This window comes from Panthera onca, chromosome C2, assembly GCF_046562875.1.
Source record: "Panthera onca isolate mPanOnc1 chromosome C2, mPanOnc1 haplotype 2, whole genome shotgun sequence".
NCBI lineage: Eukaryota > Metazoa > Chordata > Mammalia > Carnivora > Felidae > Panthera > Panthera onca.
In genome coordinates this window covers 69566979-69584515 of record NC_138347.1, presented here as the reverse complement: position 1 = coordinate 69584515, position 17537 = coordinate 69566979, and the positions used below count along the sequence as shown (strand labels likewise).

General features: G+C 43.3%; 1 protein-coding gene across 7 annotated transcripts in view; it reads right to left on the bottom strand.

Annotated features, from left to right (window-relative positions):
• The window catches only part of KALRN (kalirin RhoGEF kinase), a 668576-nt gene that overhangs the window by 547720 nt on the left and 103319 nt on the right, over nucleotides 1-17537 (bottom strand). The gene's annotated exons all lie outside the window — the stretch shown is intronic.

The window sequence follows — 17537 nt, the reverse complement described above, 5'->3', positions numbered from 1 at the left end:
TAATATCTCTGGGTTCTAAAAGTCTGTTATTCTATTATATACAATGGTTTTTTAATGTGTAAAGATTAGTAAAAAAAAAATTTTTTATTTAAACAAACAGAAGACTCCTTTTTTAATGCCCAGTTTAAAGGACATAGTTAAAGAGCCTAAAATGAAATCTCCAGCCATTCTGTGTTCACACACAGAGAAAGTGGGTGGATGAGATCAAAGCTATACAACATCTGGAGTGGCAAAGACTACTGTTAACTGGGTTGTCTGCTGATTGAAACAAGACATGACAATTACGGGACATTATACAACAGTCCTAACTCCATGTCACTGCTAGACCTTTTGCCATTAGGCACAGAAGGAAGCCAAGATCCCAACATATGGATGGCATTATGTGAAAAAAAAATCCATTGTCTCTTGACAAAGTCACAGCTAAGTGGCAGACCCTGGAGCATCAGAACAGCATCTCAAGATACGTAAGAACTTGGGTGAGGCAACCAGGGCTTCAGCAGGTGGCCAGTTTGGATGTTACTATGCAAAAACTGCTCTCCAGGTTGAAGTCATCCTAGTTAACAGGCCCTAGATTAGTTCAAGTAACAATGGAGATAAAGAGGGGTGTACAATATAGGGACAGACAGGTGAGATTCATCCATATACTCAGCTAAATCTGGCCATGGCAGGGAAAGAGAGATGGATGAGAGGTGAGGTTAGGCAATCAAGCATCAGAAAGGTTTTGTCAGGCCCCAAATTTAAGCAGAGACTGTCACTTAACACAGTGGGAAATAAACTAAGTCCTCAAGGGCTGGGAAAAGATCTTCAGTGCTAGTATACAGAAGATGCTCAACTGTACATGTTGATCAAATGGAAACTTACAAAAGAAGCTACTGCTTCATTGTTCACTGAACAATATTTCCCATTCATGGCAGCTCAGACTGCCAGGTCAGCTGCAAGAGAGGGAAATGGGAATGAATGAGGGGTAGCTATCTAAGCTTAAAGGTGCCTGGACTAGGTTCATGTCCCCTGGAAGGAGAAATGAACTTCATCAACCACCCTGGGTACCACTGATGGAAAGGAGCTGTGGGCTGGGGATCTATCACAGAGCCAATGTCCTCCATAGTCTAAGTTGGAAAAGGGGTACTCATCTATCTGAAGAAATACCCCTTACCCAGCTGCCTTAACATCTTAGAAAACCTAAAAGATTTCAGGTTGCTGGAAGTAGTCGGACACAAACCAAAGGCCCTCCACAGAGTCATTAAATTAAGCAAGTAATTAAAGGGTCTGGGGGTCTAATTCCTGAGCACTAAGACCAGGCAGATGTGATGAACCCCAAGAATAGGCACCAGCTAAGCCTGTTTTCAAAGAAAGCATTCCCTTATTATGAGAACTAGCATTAGATAAAATAATGATTGTTTTCAGTTCAATCTTGTGAGAATTTATACATAATTTGAAAGTAGGTATTACATTCCTTTAAACTCCATTTCTTATGGCATATCCATCTTCTAATACTGTCCAATAGAGAGGACAGTATTCTGTTAGAGTTATTTTATTTGGAGCAGCATATCTAACTAAATACAGTCTGAGTCAGTGGGTTTTATATCTGGAAAATTTCTGGAGCCCTGATCTGCCCTGGCCTCTCTTAGTCATCCACGCCTGTGTCAAGGGTTGAGCTAGCCACTTAATGCAATCAAACTCAAGGTAGTACCAATTTCTTGGCAGCACCTCCAAATTTTAATGCTTGAAAATACACTCACACATATATGGTCACTTGGTTTATGACAGGGTGACACTACAGTGCTGTGGGGGTAGGATGGTCTTTTAAACAAATGACTCTAAGCCAACTAGATGGCAAAACAGGAAGAAAAAAGAAGAGTCTTTCCCTCACCATACAGGAAAAGCACTTTCAAATGGATTATCAATCTAAATGTGAAAAGTAAAACAGCAAAGTTTTTTCAGTACAAAATTTAGAGTAGACAAAGATTTCTTAAACAGGTCACCAAAATAAAGCACTAAGCATAAAAGAAAATATTTTATAGACTGGACTACATTAAAAGTATTAATATACCATTAATACCCAACAAAATACACCATGAAGAGCATGAAGAGGCAAGCCATAGACTGGAAGAAGATATTAACACTATACATATTCAAAGGATTCATATCCAGAATATATAAAGAACTCCTACAAGTTAATAAGAAAAATGCAGATAATTCAATAGCAAAGATAAGGCAGAACAACTAAAGGTTCACTTTACAAAAGGACAGCCGTCCAAATGGTCAATAAACATATGAAAATGTTCTTGACTTCATTCACCATCCAAGAAATACAAATACAAAACAAAACCCACCCATAAAGTGGCATCACCACATACCTACCAGAAGAGCTGAAATGGAAAAGACAAATAATACCAACTATTAGCAAAAATGTGGAGCAACTGGAAGTATCCCCCCTGCTAGTGGAGATATAAATTGTTACAACTACTTTGGAAAACTATTTGGCAGTATTTAATGAAAGCTAAACATACTCTTACCCTAGTGTTTGCTAATTACCCTCTTAGATATATACTCTACAATACTGGATGCAAGTAGTCATCAACAGATCTACACAGAGCAGCTTTATTCATAATAGCCCCAAACTGGAAACAACCCAACACTCAAATACCTTATACAGTAAAATGAATTAATAAATAAATCGCAGCATAAAATCAGTACACTATTACATAGCAATGAAAGTGACATATATTTGTTACAGTCAACATGGATTAATCTCACACAGGTAATGTTGGAAAAAAGAAGACAGTATATACTTGACAAAATAGTACATACATGAAGATTCCATTTCTATAAAGTTTCAAAACAGGCAAACTAATCTTAAGATGCTGGAAGTCACCCTAGAGATTGCCCTTGATGGGAGGGCCTGGTAAATGGAAAGGGACACTGGGGGGGCCAGTGTTCTGGAATAATGTTCTATTTCTTGATCTGTACACTAGTTATTCAAGTGTGTTCACTAAATAAAAATTCACTGAGCTTAGGATTTATGTACTTTTCTGTACGTATGTTATACTTCAGTAAAAAGTTTACAATATGAAAATATAAATGCAAATTAGATTTAAGACAGAAAGTCTTTGTGGGGGAAAAAAATCCATGAAAACTGACTTGCAAATCCAAACCTATTAAATGACAGCAAGATTAAGACTTTTAATTGTTCAGATTTTTCTGTTCTAAAATGAAAATTTGCTTTTTAATTTAACATCTATGTCCCACTCTCAAAAAGAATTGGAAGCCACAGCCTTATTTACTGAATAAATACACACTAGAGAGGCCTTTTAGTCTTCACTGGAAGCTTCTAGGACATCAAAATTGTTCAATTTTGCTTGGTTTACTTTTACTTTTTTTCCCATGTTAATATATGGGTTTTTAAAAATGCAATTTTTCTTGGCTAACACCCTCTAATAAAGATTAACAACCCTAATATTTACATAGCCAGCAAGCAAACTCAACTGAGCCAAACACAGTCTATCCAATCAGTCTTCGGAAGGCTTCAGCCAGTGGCTATCGTTCGGGTCTAACAGGCTCGTGCTCACTGGAAAGGGAAGATTGGGAGCAATTATCTCAGTAATCCAGGCCAAGAAACACAGCCATGCTATTCAGGAGAAAGGGGGGCTGGCGGGGGGGAGGAGGGGAGGCATTGTGCACAGAGACCAAACCTGCTCCAGTGAAACAGAGCCTGGCCAGCCAGAAGGAGCTCGTGGTTTCCTACCTAGATGTGTGCACTGGCTTCCACCCCTTCTGGAGGAAAGCTTTTCCAGGAGATGGGGTCGTTCTCTTTCACTCACTGAACTTATATTTGTACAATGCCTATGGTTTACAAAGTTTCCTAGATACAAATATGAGTCTCTTGCTCATCCTAAAAAGAAGAGAGAGGAGTTATTACAATCCCCTTTTTGCTTGTGAAAGAACTGAGACTCAGACAGCTGAGGGATTCCTCACAGCCCCAGCAATGGTAAGTCCACAGCAAGAACAAAGCACATTCAGGCACCGTGCTCTGACTCCTGTACCATGAGGTCTCCTGGCTCCCCTCCAAGCCTGCTTATGACAATGAGAACACAATCCTAAGGCCTAAAAAAAAGTTAGTCTAGGATTATTAGACACTGGGCTGCAGGCAAGCTGGAAACTGTACCCCAGCCCATGGATAGTGTTCACACCTTCAGGATCATACATTCAGAGGCACTGAAAAAAGAAAGCAGGCATGGGTAGGAGCCAGGACTAGGGGCAATTAGCTATTGAATGTGACAATGGTCAGAATGCCTCAGTCTGACTCTATTATAGAAAAGTCATCAGCAATGGTAGAAACGTGTCATCTGGGCAGGCTTTTCTGCAGATAGAGAACTGACACCTGTGGGTTTGAAACATACAAGATATAGTTCTGAAATCTATCCATGAATATGATAGGTTTCGGTTCTGCTAGAGATGGTATATTGTGAGTACCAAACAGCATAAAGAGCAGTAACTTTAGAGTCCAGTAGATTTGGCTTTGAATTCCATCTCTCTTTTTCATTTGATATGCATCCCAGAACAAGTTACTCTGCTCTGATGAGCTTCAGTTTCCTTGACCATAAAATAGCAATGATAATACCTGTGCATCAGAATCATTGTGAAAATTAATGAAATAATATATGTAAAGTTCCTGTATGTAGTGAGCAATAAATATTACTTCCTTTCCCTACTCCATACATTAAAAAAAATGTTTTCTTTTTGTTTTTTAAAATATATGCTACAAACAGTTTGCATCTTCCTTGGCAGCTAGAATAAAATAAAAACATAAATCATCTAAATTCATACCTTACAGGATAATCATATATGAACAGATAATAACCTAAGATGGCCCAATTTAAGAACCTTGACCTATTTTTTTTTTTCTTTTTCACCTGGAAGCTATCTGATTAACTCAGTGCCTGCTTCATTCCTGCTTCATTTCCTGGAATAGAAATTGCAATAATCTTCTCCTTAATTCCAATCTAAGTGATTAACATAACAAAAACATGTCAGCTGTAGTCAGAATCCAGTCCCATGATTTTCTCTAGGACTGATGTTGCCAAATTCTGCCTGGAAGAAAAGATGAGTGTCTGATTGCCAGGTTAAGTCCAGACTTTGCTCTGGACAAATACCACAGGTTACACAGAAAAGCTGAGAGAGTCTTACATCTGACTACCTACGACTTTCCTCTTAAAAAGCAAAAACAATCTTTTCAAAATCTGCAGGTGTTCTTCCACAAAAATCTTTTGCTGTGACTTCACACTCTATGAATACCCTCTACCCATAAACTGATCTTCCCACCCAACTGTCCTATTTCTATCCATGCCTGCATGTTCTCAGAATCAAGAAACTGGAAGGACTTCCATTAAAGCCATTATTCCCAATGTCAAATACACACACACACACACACACACACACACACACACACACACACACGAATCATTTCTACTGCATCATGATGGTCTTCTAGTATAGAGGAGCTGACTACTTCCCTGCTGCATTATTCCCATTCTCGGTCAAGTTCTTCCATAAATCCAGCTGGGATGTTTCCCCTTATGTCTTCATCCCATCCACTAATTCTAGTTCTGTCCTCAAGAGCAATGCAAATAGCAAAGGGACATAGATCAATCTCGCTTTTCTTCCACATTGAAGGCCCAGCAATATGGAAGACAACTATTATGTTTATATGCACATTTTCTGCTCTAAATCAACAGTCAATTCAAAAAACATCTGTTGAAGGTCAACTATGTGCCTCACATAGTTTAGGTGCTAAGACAGGAGAACTAAATAACATATGGCATCTTCATACAAGATGGTCACACTTGTCCCTAAGAACTCTGGATGTGACCTGGCTTCCAGACTACTCACCCTCTTGCTCCTCCAGATACACTATGGCTTGTTGATGCCTCTCTTCAAGCTTGGTACCCAGAATGTGGGAGAAAATATAGATGGGAGCATTGTGCTCCTTGGTATTTACCCAAAGGAGCTAAAACCTATGTCTACCCAAAAACTTGCACATGAATGTTTATAGCTTTATTCAAAATTGCCAAAACTTGTAAGCAACCAATCTTTTAGTTGGTGAGCAGATAAACAAATTTATCCAGACAATGGAATATTATTCAGTGCTAAAAAGAAATGAGCTGTTAAGCCATGAAAATATATGGAGGAATCCTAAAAGCATATTGCTAAGTGAAAGAAGTCAACCTGAAAAGACTACATACTGTATGATTCCAACTATGTGACATTCTGGAAAAGGTTAAACCATGGAGACAATAAAAAGATCACTAGTTACCAGGTGTTAGCAGGAGGGAGGGATGAAAAGGCAGAACACAGGGGATTTTTAGGGCAGTGAAACTACTGTGTATAATACCATAATGGTGGATACATATCATACCTTTGTCCAACCCATGGAATGTACAACAGTGAACCCTAATGTAAACTATGGACTTTGGGTGATTATGACACGTCAATGTAGGTTCATCAATTATCACAAATGTACCACTCTGGTCGGGATGCTGACAATGGGGGAGGCTATGTATTGTATGTGGGGGAGCGGGGCTGGGTATAAAAGGGAAATCTCTGTATCCTTCTCTCCATTTTTTAGTCAATCTAAAACTGCTCTAAAAAAAAGTCTTTTAAAGAAATTAATAGAAAAAAGTGGATGAGTGAGTCTGTAGATTACACCAACATCAATTTCCTGGGTTTGATACTGTACTAATAGTGGGAGATGCTGGGCAAAGGGTGCACAGGAGTTCCCTGTATGTTTCTTTGCACTCTCCTATGAATCTCTATTTCAAAATTAAAAGTTTAGAAATAAGTGGATGGATGAGCTCCCACTGACAAAAGCTGCTAATGGGACAGTTCAAAGACTAATAAAAGACCCAAACCAGGATGGATTCACCTACTGAAATACCTCTGGAAATGAGCACCAAGGAGAAGAGAGAAGACTGTCAGAAAAAGGTCCACAACTTGCCCTCCCTAGGAGGTAGGTAGGGCATCCTTCTGGAAGGACAACCCTGACCTCTGAGATTGGAATCTGCAGGGCCTTCTCATTCCTATTCTTGGGACATCTGGATGGGAAGAGTCTGTGATCCATGCTCCTTGGCATGTGGAGGGGCTATGTGGAGTGGGGGTGGGGGGTCATGAATCATCAGGCTCCAGAGTCCAACACACCTTTCTTTAAAATGCAGTCCTATCACTCACCAGCAGCAGTGGCCTGAGCATATTATTTTCCTTCTTCAGCCCTCCACAAAACAGAGACAGAGAAGAGTACTATTATCACACAGGATTATGAGAGGAGGCAATAAAATAATTCATACAAAGCACATATATAGCTCCAGCAGCTACCAAAAACTTAAAACATTCATGGTCTGAGAGTCTTCTGCATGAGTAAGGTCTAGTTTTCAGGACACACTCTTACTCCCTTTGTAACATCAGATAGAACTTCTACCCTTCTCCCACTTGCTGGTACCTCTCTAGTTTGCCATGACATCTCAGATGTCCAGCTACCCCAACCAGTGCTTTTTAAATCTTATTCAGTAAAGAACTAGTTTGGTTTTTGTTTTTTCTTTCATTTCTTATTCCAATCTGTCACAGACTGGTACTTTCATAAGATACAATAAAAATGAATTACTAGAGAAACATGATTTTATTTTATTATTTTTTATTTTTTTTAATTTATTTATTTATTTTGAAAGAGACAGACACAGTGTGAATGGAGAAAGGGCAAAGAGAGAGGGAGGGAGAGAATCCCAAGCATGCTCTGTGCTGTCAGTGTAGAGCCCAATGTGGAGTTTGAACTCACAAAACTGTGAGATCATAACCTGAGCTCAAATGGAGAGCTGGATGCTTTACTGACCAAGCCACCCAGGTGCCCCTCACATACTATATTTTTAGATTTATCAGTCTGATATGTATCATTAATTCCTTTACCTTGCTGAGTAATATTCTATTGTCATTTTAAAAACAAAATATAAGTCCCTTTAAAAATGTTTTAGATTCAGACAAAATTACTCTGGGAAATTGGTATAAAAGTTTATAAATGCTTCCTTTCAATTTCTTTACTTCTCATTACTGGCTGTATAACAAACAGTTGACAGAGCTGGGCCATGGACTGCACCTCAGGTAGCACCTGTCTGGTACCTCCTTTCTCCAAGCTCCTTAATGGCTTTAGTCACAAGTGAGTACTTTAAAATCTCTATTTTTTATATCAATTTAGATTCCCAAGCTATATTGCATGCTCTCTGGGTCATGTCCACTATGCCAAGGGTAGGACAGGTAGTTCACAGGGGCTCAAATCCTTGCTGATAATCCAAATATTAAACAGACATATTAGTTACTTTTACTTTTTCATGATTTAGACAACCTGATTGCACATTTGTGAAAACTTGCCTAATGAACACATTTTGTGCCTTTAGCATCCTTCCCTATTTGCCTTCCATCTATTTCTGTTTATGTCATTTTCACCACCTGCTTTAACTCCATTTAACTGAAATGCACCAGATATAGTCACTGTTTCTCTTCCACCGAGGGACAAGACAGGATAAATCACATAAAATCCCATTCATCAGAAAATCTGGCTCTGGCTCACCAAATAAACATTCAAGGAAATGGAGTGCTTATACTAATTTACTTCCAGGGGATACTGTTAATCTCACCTCTGTGTCTCTCTAATGCCAGGCACGTGATAGCTGCTCAATAAGCATTCGTGTAAACTGGCCATAGAGTGCTGGCTGTATCTCAGTGACCGCAGGTCATATTTTCAGTCATATCACTCAGAAGGCAAGGGTAGCCATGACCAGAAAAGAGCAATGAGTGGCAGTGTTACAGGAAGGAGCCTCGGGCTCATTTAGTCCAGTGACTTTCTATCCTGGATACACAGTGGAATCAGCTGGGAACTTAAATACCCAGGCCTGCCTCCCAGACCCAGAAATGTTTTTTTATGTAATTTTTCTGGGGTGAAACCTGAGCATCACCATTTTTCAGATTCTATAGGTAATTCCAATGTGCGGCTAGGATGAAAAGGCACTGGTTTGGAATGCCCTCACATCCACACTGGTGTTTAGCAAATGTTCCTTACATGTTGACTGAGTGAATGGTTCAACCAATGGATCAATCCATTGATCAATCTAATTTGATCCAACTGGATCTAAATCCACTGATCTATCCAATTATCAGAATGAGTCTGCAGTAAATGTGGACACTTTTGACTCCTGTCTCCTCAGACCCCTCACCTCTGGTGTACGTCTTCTCCCAAGGTCCAGCCTCAAACTCCAGCCAGAAAACACCCCTCTTCCATTCTCTTGCTGGTTGGGGGGTGGGGGGGGGGCTTTTTCTGGATCACTGGCCTTAAGAGAGCTCATCCTCACCTTTTTCAAGCAGGAAACTCCCAAGCTTTCTCAAATACACACCCAGAAGGCCCCCATGAATACCACTGGTCTCAACTCATACAGGATGGGAACATGTTATCTCATCTATTTTGTGTTTATTTAATGGTTGTTCTTCGATTGTTTTTCTGGCAGTCCATGGGTCCAGGATGCTATCTCAGACAACAGACTTCCAGAGTACAGAGGCCTGAGAACACTTAGTACAAAGTGACTGGTTTGTAAAAGGTCTAGTAAATGGATGTTGCTGTTGTACTGCTATAGAGAGGCAAGGTAGGGGGGCAGCATGTGAAGTGACCAGGAAGAGGAGGAAGCAATGTGGTGTGCACATGTGGTGTGGTCTGGAAGGGAAGATGAGATGCTGGCTGCTCACTGTGGGCAGGCACAGGTGACACACGTGATTAGGCACTGCCCACCACCCCATCTCAAGGGGCAGGGAACAGCTAGCCATACCAAGTTCTTCGCCAGGAATGTGTGCCTGGGGCTGCCACAGCTTCTGACCTCTGGTTGCTCCCTAAGCAGCTGCCACTGCTGACACTATTTTTAGCTGAACAGCAGCCTCTTCCCAGCCTCCTCTTCTCTAGCTTATTTCCATGACCCCAGAGAAGCCCCTGAACTTTCATCCTGCCTCTGGACCCTGAACCTCCCACTCCCCCTTGAGGCTTACACTAGGTCATCTTGCAATGTTGTTTTGTGGGGATGTTTGGAAGGAAATGAATACAGGGCAACTGGGAAGTCAGTTGTGAAATCCGACACTTATCTTTTAAACCAGGAAAAATCAAAAAGGAAATGCATTAGGTCCAGGGAGAGCATTCCCTCTGGCCCCCGAAAGCAGATACCTCCTGGGTCCCACTTTCTCTACAGGGTCTGCATATTGATGGCATCCCGTCACTAGCACTGACAACAAGCATTTTCTGGTATGTTTCTGTCTTCTCACTAAAAATGGGAAAGAAAATTTGCACTAATATGGGCACCCCTGTTTCCTGACACTCTATTAGACTCTATTCATGGTTTTTCTCATATAAATCTTACAATCCATGAGCTAAGTGAAAGGACCTACCCAGGGTCACACAACCTGTAGTTAGCAGAGCTGGGATTCAAACCTAGTACTTTGTGACTTCAAAACTTACCCCTGAAAACAAGAGTGATCTATCCCCAGCCCTTTAGACTGTGAGCTTTCCAAGGCAGGAAGCCCCATTACACTGGTACCTCCCACTGGGCTCCTTAAATCCTGTGGATTGACTGAACCACCAGCTTCCAGAAAAGAAAGAGGAAAACATACTTGCCATCCACATGCCAGTAAAATATGAAGAAATACATGCCTTCTTGCCCTCCACCACCTTCTCAGCTGACTGGAGGAAAAAAAAAAAAAAAAAAGGAGATAGGTGTCCAGCCAAAAGTGTTCAGACCATTCCAGAGTCAGTGATAACCTTTCCCAGTCCCAGAAGCACCTCTCAACTTCAGGGATTCTGAGAAAACAATTCATTCACTCATCACCCAGCAGATATTTACTGAACACCTACTATATGCCAAGAACCATACTAGCTGTTGGGGATAGCAAACAAAGGAGTCATTTTCTGTCCTCATAAAGCTAGTAGTATAGGAGGAACAATGCTGGGTTTCAGAGGCATTTGTGGGGTAGTGACATCTCCCGACGCACTACCTTAAATTTAGAGCTCAGGCAGTTTTGTGGGAGGAGGAGAAGAAGTAAAGGAAACCAAACTCGTTGCTATGCAACCAGGATGATATATTCTTAGCCAGAGCAGGCAGAGCAGCAGCATGGTGCAGGGAGTGGGTGGGGGGAGGAGAAGTGGGGAAGGAGGAGGCCCAGGAGTACCGAATGGGAGGCTCGTTGTGCACCACCGCTGCACACACAGGCTTCCTCCCTGGAGCAGGTAACAACTGGACACTGCACAGAATCATGCTCACCAGAGGTAATCAGAATATTGTGGGGACAGCCCCAGGAACCACCGAGAGAAGGCCTCCTGCCCAGCTGCAAAAATCCTCGTTCTTGGGCCTGAAATTAACCTACCATTATTAAATCCAGGTCTGTACTGAATACCAAAAAGGGACAAAGAACAGCATAAAGCTGGGCGTGCTTCTGGCCTGGGGAAACATACAGTTCATCAGGGGAGTAAGACATACATGCATAAACACAGCATCAACAAGTACTTATTAAGTACCTCCTCCATGTGTCTTCTGCAAAGTGCAGGACACTGTGGTGCTGAGGAAGGGCTCATGCTGGTGGGTCAGAGCATGCAGACCACAGATAGCATGGTGCTGACAGACAACTAGGGGGACTCAGGCCTGAGAGCTAGACCTGGCTTGGCCACACATGGGCTCAGCACAACCTGTGGCAAGGCTCTCTGGGCCTCAGTCTCTGGATCTCTGAAATGAGCAGTTTTTATACACCTGAGTCCCTGACACTATAAATGCTACAGGACTGCAGAGATAGCAGAATTGAGTATCAAATGGAATACTCAGGAAACGCCATATGGAAGAGGGAGAAATTGAGGATGTAGTGGGGGAAGGAGTCTAATCTTTTTGGAAGGTCTATTGTGTACCTCTACCTGAGGATAAAGAATAGTTTCCCCGGGGCACATGGGTGGCTCAGTCCCTTAAGTGTCCCACCCTTAATTTCAGCTTAGGCCATGATTTCAAGGTCGTGAGATCAAGCCCTGAGTTAATTTCAGCTTAGGCCATGATTTCAAGGTCGTGAGATCAAGCCTGAACCTCAGGCTCAGCACTGCCTGAGGTTGCTTAAGATCCTCTCTCTCTCCCTAGCCCTCTACCCCTCCCACAAGAGCTCTCTCTCAAAAAAAAAAAAAAAAAAAAAAATAGTTCCCCCATTTTCAGAGTTGAAGAAGCCTAGCCTCAAGGAGGTTAACTAACTTACTCATAACCACACAGCTGGTAAATAGTAGATGCAAGATTCAAACCCAGGCCCACCTGGCTCCATGGTCTGTGCACTTTGCACTGGATCACACTGCTTCTCTAAGACAGTAAGACTTGGATCAGAATTGGGTATAAGAAGAACTGCAGGAAGTAACAGGGGCAAAGACACTGATAGGCTGAAAAATTGCTAGGGTTAATAAGGGAAGGTTCCTGGGGATAAGAACAGAGCTGTGAGTGTGAGGAGGGTGCAGTGAATAGAAAGAATGAGAACCTGGCAGTCCCTGGCCAACCCTCTGCATTGCGCTAAATGCTATGGAAAAGAAAATGGTATATTAAACAGTCCTTGCCCTGAATTAATTTGCAACCAGGGTGATAAAATGTGAAAATTAACAATTAGTGAAATGTTACAAAAATTGTCAAAGAAGGCATACAAAAATAAATCATAGCACAGTTTAAATGCGGGAAGTGTTGCTTCTGATTTTGGTGGGCACAGGAGATTCTGTGTAGAAAGGGGACTAGAGGTAGGCCTTAAAGGATTCAGGGGGAGGATTGGGGGGGGGGGTGGAAAGGAGACAGTGAGGGCATGTGGGGCAGGAAAAATCTCATCCATAGGAGAAAAAGCAGGAAACATGCTTTGTGGAAGACCATTTCACTTAGAAGAGCTGGTGGGAAACACTATAGACCAGTTGGGTTGTGTGAGACAATAGGGGCCAGGCTAAGGGAATGAAGGGTCCAATCCTTGACCAGAAGACTATGAGAAACCACTGGCTGTGCTCGGGCAGGGGAGTTTAAGAAAAGGAAAGCAGCAGTGCTCAGAGAGCCAGAGAAGGGGACTGATGGGCATGGGACGAGAAGGGTCCCAACTAGGGGATGGTGCTGAGGATGGCAAGCAAGGACTAGTCTCCCAATTATTTCAAGGATGAACATGAAAGTCCTTGTGACTGGGGAACAGGAGAAGGAGGAATCAAAAGTAATCTAACTTCAAACCAAGAGAATCAGAGTCCCATATTCAGAACTAGAGAAGCCTAGCAAAAAATAAAATTGGGGGAAAGGGTGATTATCAGGTTGATCAGTTTCACATTAGACATTCTGCCTAAGGTTCCTCTAAGATAGTCAAGTGAAAAAATGATGAATCACAAACTCAGGAAAAGGAAACCTGAAGCTGGGGGGAGGGCATGAGGGGTCACCATTCACCCAGGGTGAGACAGCCCTCGGCTGCTCCCTAAGCCCCCAGGGAAGGCAAGTCAGCTGCTCAGTGAGTTAGGAACTGTATGTCCTGATAAGAGAAGAGAATGGAAACAGAATCCCTGAGCCAACATTTAATTATTCCCATCAATAGAGCAAGAGAGGCCCTCAAACAGGGTCAAGCCCAGAAGAATCTAGTACACTTCCCTCCCCAAGAAGGACTTCTTTCTGTGCTCTAGTGAGGGATCACAGCCTTGCCAGGAACAGAAGATCACAGGGAACCTTGTCCAGCATTTTGGTACACAGACACAGGATAAGACTCTGGAGTCAGAACAATGTGGGGACAAATGACAGTTGCTCCACCTAAGTGTACATGGGCTGGCTGTCCACCCTGTCTGAAAAGTAAATAAGACAAGTGTCTTAGTGTCAGGTACCTGGCATAATATAGGGCATACAGATGGCATGAGTTAAATGTTAGTTCCCTTCAGCTCCACATGAGAGCAGGCCTTTTCATTCCCATCCAGTTGTCAATGATATAGTTTTTCCATTAATACTACTCAGAAGACCCAGTTAGTTATACGCTCTGAGATAGCACAAAAAATGTCAATTTCCTCTTCCACCTGCCAAATGTTGCATGTTTCCCCTGGAGCTGGGTTTGGGGAACCATGAACTAAATTCCATCCTCATGATAAAATCTGACAGACTTAAAGCAGAAGGGGGGCGGATATAACTGCTTTTCTGTAAATACAGCTCAGGGTTCCCAAAGTATCAACTCCACCTGATTGTCAATGGCAATTGAAATTCTACCATTAGAGATCTACTTCTTCAGTTTAACATTCTTCTTTTAAATATCAAATTCTCCCATGAGGAAAGCTCATTGAGCTATTACCAGTCAATCATAAGTTACAAAACGTACATTAATTTATTAGCTGCCTGAGAGAGCAAGAATTCTGATGCTTTGGAGAGGAGGAAGGGGTCATTTTGGAGCTGGATCACTGATCCTATTTGGGGAGACTGTAGTGAGCTAGAAACCAGAGGGTAAAGGGACCTAAAAGAGCAAGCTCACAGCTTCACCAGGATCTACCTTGATCACTGAATGAGAGGGGTCATAAAAGAGATAACCTGCTGGCTGGAAGTACCAGGTGACAATGTGGGACCCTGAGGGTATAAAATGAGAGTCAGCAAGACAGTACCTCCCTGCACTTCCCAGTAGCAGAAAGGCAGCAAAGCACCATAGAAAAGCCATCTCCACTGCCCACAGAACCAAAATAAAAGGGATCACGGGACACCAGGAGAGAATGAGGTTGGAGCCAGGAACCAGTCCCAGATAATGCAAAAATTCTCAGCTATGCTTTCCTTGCCCCCACTACTCTCCTGAAACTGTTCCTTCAGAGATGACCCCTGATGTCCTAACATTCAAACCCCAGGGTTCTACCTACCTACCTCCTCAGCAGATTAAAAGCCAATGCCCACACCTTCCTTGAAACCCCTGTGTGAGGGAATCCCAGGCACCTTGGTGTGACCACTCTCACTTTCCTTCTCACTGAGACCCAGGCTCTGCCTTGCTCCTCTCTGCACTCACCCCCTTGTTCCTAACAAGGCAGAGGAGCCATAGCCCAGCAGTTCTCAGCAAAGCAGGAAAGAGTCACTCCAAAGAGTCTCTACCATACAGAGCCTAGCATATGGCTGGTACATAATAAATTACAGATGTAATAGAGACAGTTATGCATTTCAAATGCTGGCCAAATTATGGGTCAGAAGGATCCCATCATAGGAAGCCACAGAAGGTACAGCTCTTGGTTGTATTTCTGAGGAAGCTCCACTTATTCAACACTGACACCTGGACTTAGACACACAAACACCTATTCAGCATATTTTCTCCAAAGAACAACCTAAAAGGGTGCTATCAACCTCATGGCCCTTTGCCTCCTCAGTATTCTGGTCTCCTATATCTAAGGAGGCGTTCTTACAGAAGACTGCATCATCACAGGAAAAGGTCCCATGGATGGAATCTGAGAGGAGAGAGCTTCTCTGATACACAGGGACTCTCCTCGTCAGAGCCAGCTTCCCCAGACCCTCCTACTGCAGGCCCTCTAGCATCCTCCCTGACCCTGGCCTTGCCCAAGATGCACCAACTATTTCTGCAATGAACTATTTCTGCCATCCCACATCTGATTATATGTACCATGACACAAACATCAGAGAACAACATCAGAGAACACCACACTCCTAAACTTTGGGCCTCATCACCCCACTGTCTTCCCTTTCCTTCCAGCAGAAATGCCATGGCAACGATGCCATGCTCTCCCCCACCAAGTGGGAGCTCTCTAAGGACCAAAGCAATGGTGAAAAGCCACACATTGGACCTTGATTCTTCCTCCCTCTGTACCTACCACTTCCCTTCAGCACCCAGCAGGACACTCTGCCCATGAGGTCACCCCTGTTCATGCCAGTGACTGAATGATGCATAGAACTAAGAGGCCCCAGGGGTATCACCGAAGGGAGAGATGTAACTACAGGGGAAAAGGTGGAAGGAGAGATGGCAGACAGGGAGGAAATGGAGGATACCTCTGTGACCTCAGCAGTTTCTGACATATGCTATCTTAGCCACCCTTTATATCTTTGGCCCTGGCCCTGATCACTGAGATTCACCCTTTCATCTGCTCCTCCATCTCTGCCCATTGAGTGTGAAACACTGAGATTTGTCAGATATTCTGAGCACCAGAACCCATGCAAGAAAGTTGCCAAGGCAACAGAACACTCCTCTCTGGTATAAATACTCACGGGTGATACCCCTGGTGGAGTAGAGCACAAACACCTCCCCCTCCTCCTTTAGTCAGATCTGGCAGACTTCAAAGTTAGGGGAGCCATGACTGGTTTTAGCAGGGGGAGTGGCACAAGGAGGTTCCTCCAGACCAGCTAAGTCACTGTCTAATGGGCAATCCAGCAGGGAGAGAGGACGTTGCAGTTCTGATTAAATGTTTAGCTCTCACTGGGCCCAGGGGTGGGCATGGAGGCCCAGGGAAGGCTGGAAGGGTGGAAGCAGCATGAACTTTGGTTGGGGGAGGACACTCCTGAAGCCACAGTACCAGGACAGGCCCTGCAAACCCTGAGATGCCAGCCTGCTGGGGCCACTAAGAGATGTTGGAAACGTATGCTCTGCCTGGGGCTGCTCTGACCTCCCTTCTCTTCTTTTTCCTTCTTTTTTCCCCCTGCATCTTAATGTTTATGCCTCTTTCAGATGTCTAGTGGTTGGCCCAAGGTCTGAAGGTACCTGTGTGCACACAAACACATCACAGACACCCAGGAAAAGAGTTTGTTTCCACACATGGGCATTCAGGTCACAACAGGGCAAATTACCTCTGGGCCTGTGTAGGGCAATTCTTACTCTGAAAGCAGACACAGGTGGGCTGGGACAGAAATAGGCGAGACAGCAGGCACAGGCACTCTGGTTACTTTTCCTGAACCAGAATCAGTTAAGACCACACACTAGGGCCAGCAGAAGAGGGCTCAACACACGAAAAGATACATGTTTGCTGATGTTTTCATAGCTTCTTTCATATACACAGATGGAGGCTTGGTCACCCTTGTCCCCATTGCTCACAGACCACAGCCCAGGCAAAGGGAGAGAGGACCGGGAGCACAAAGCAGGATCCAGAAAGATGATCTACTGTTGCCCAAACTTTCATGACCGACTCTGACTTCAGGCATAAACTCTACTAAGTTCACGCTTCCCAGGGTCACTAACAGCCATAGCCAACACCCTTTAGAGTCCAGAGGAAAAGAAAGAAAAGGCAAATGCCCCCGCCCAGCTTGGCAGTGCCATTCTCCTCAGGCAGAGGCCACTGAAGGGCTGGTCATGGGCAGGGCTTGATTCAATGTCTTCTGTTGGGGTCAAAGGCCAGGCTGGTCAGGCCCTGGGAGCTGCCAGAGCATGTTTGAGAATCAGCAGAGTAATGCTGCATTTAGAAAGACAGAGGCTGAGCCACTGAGACTGAGAAAGCCCAAGGGCTTATCTTCTTTGGGAAGACAAGACTCCTCCATTCCTGGAGA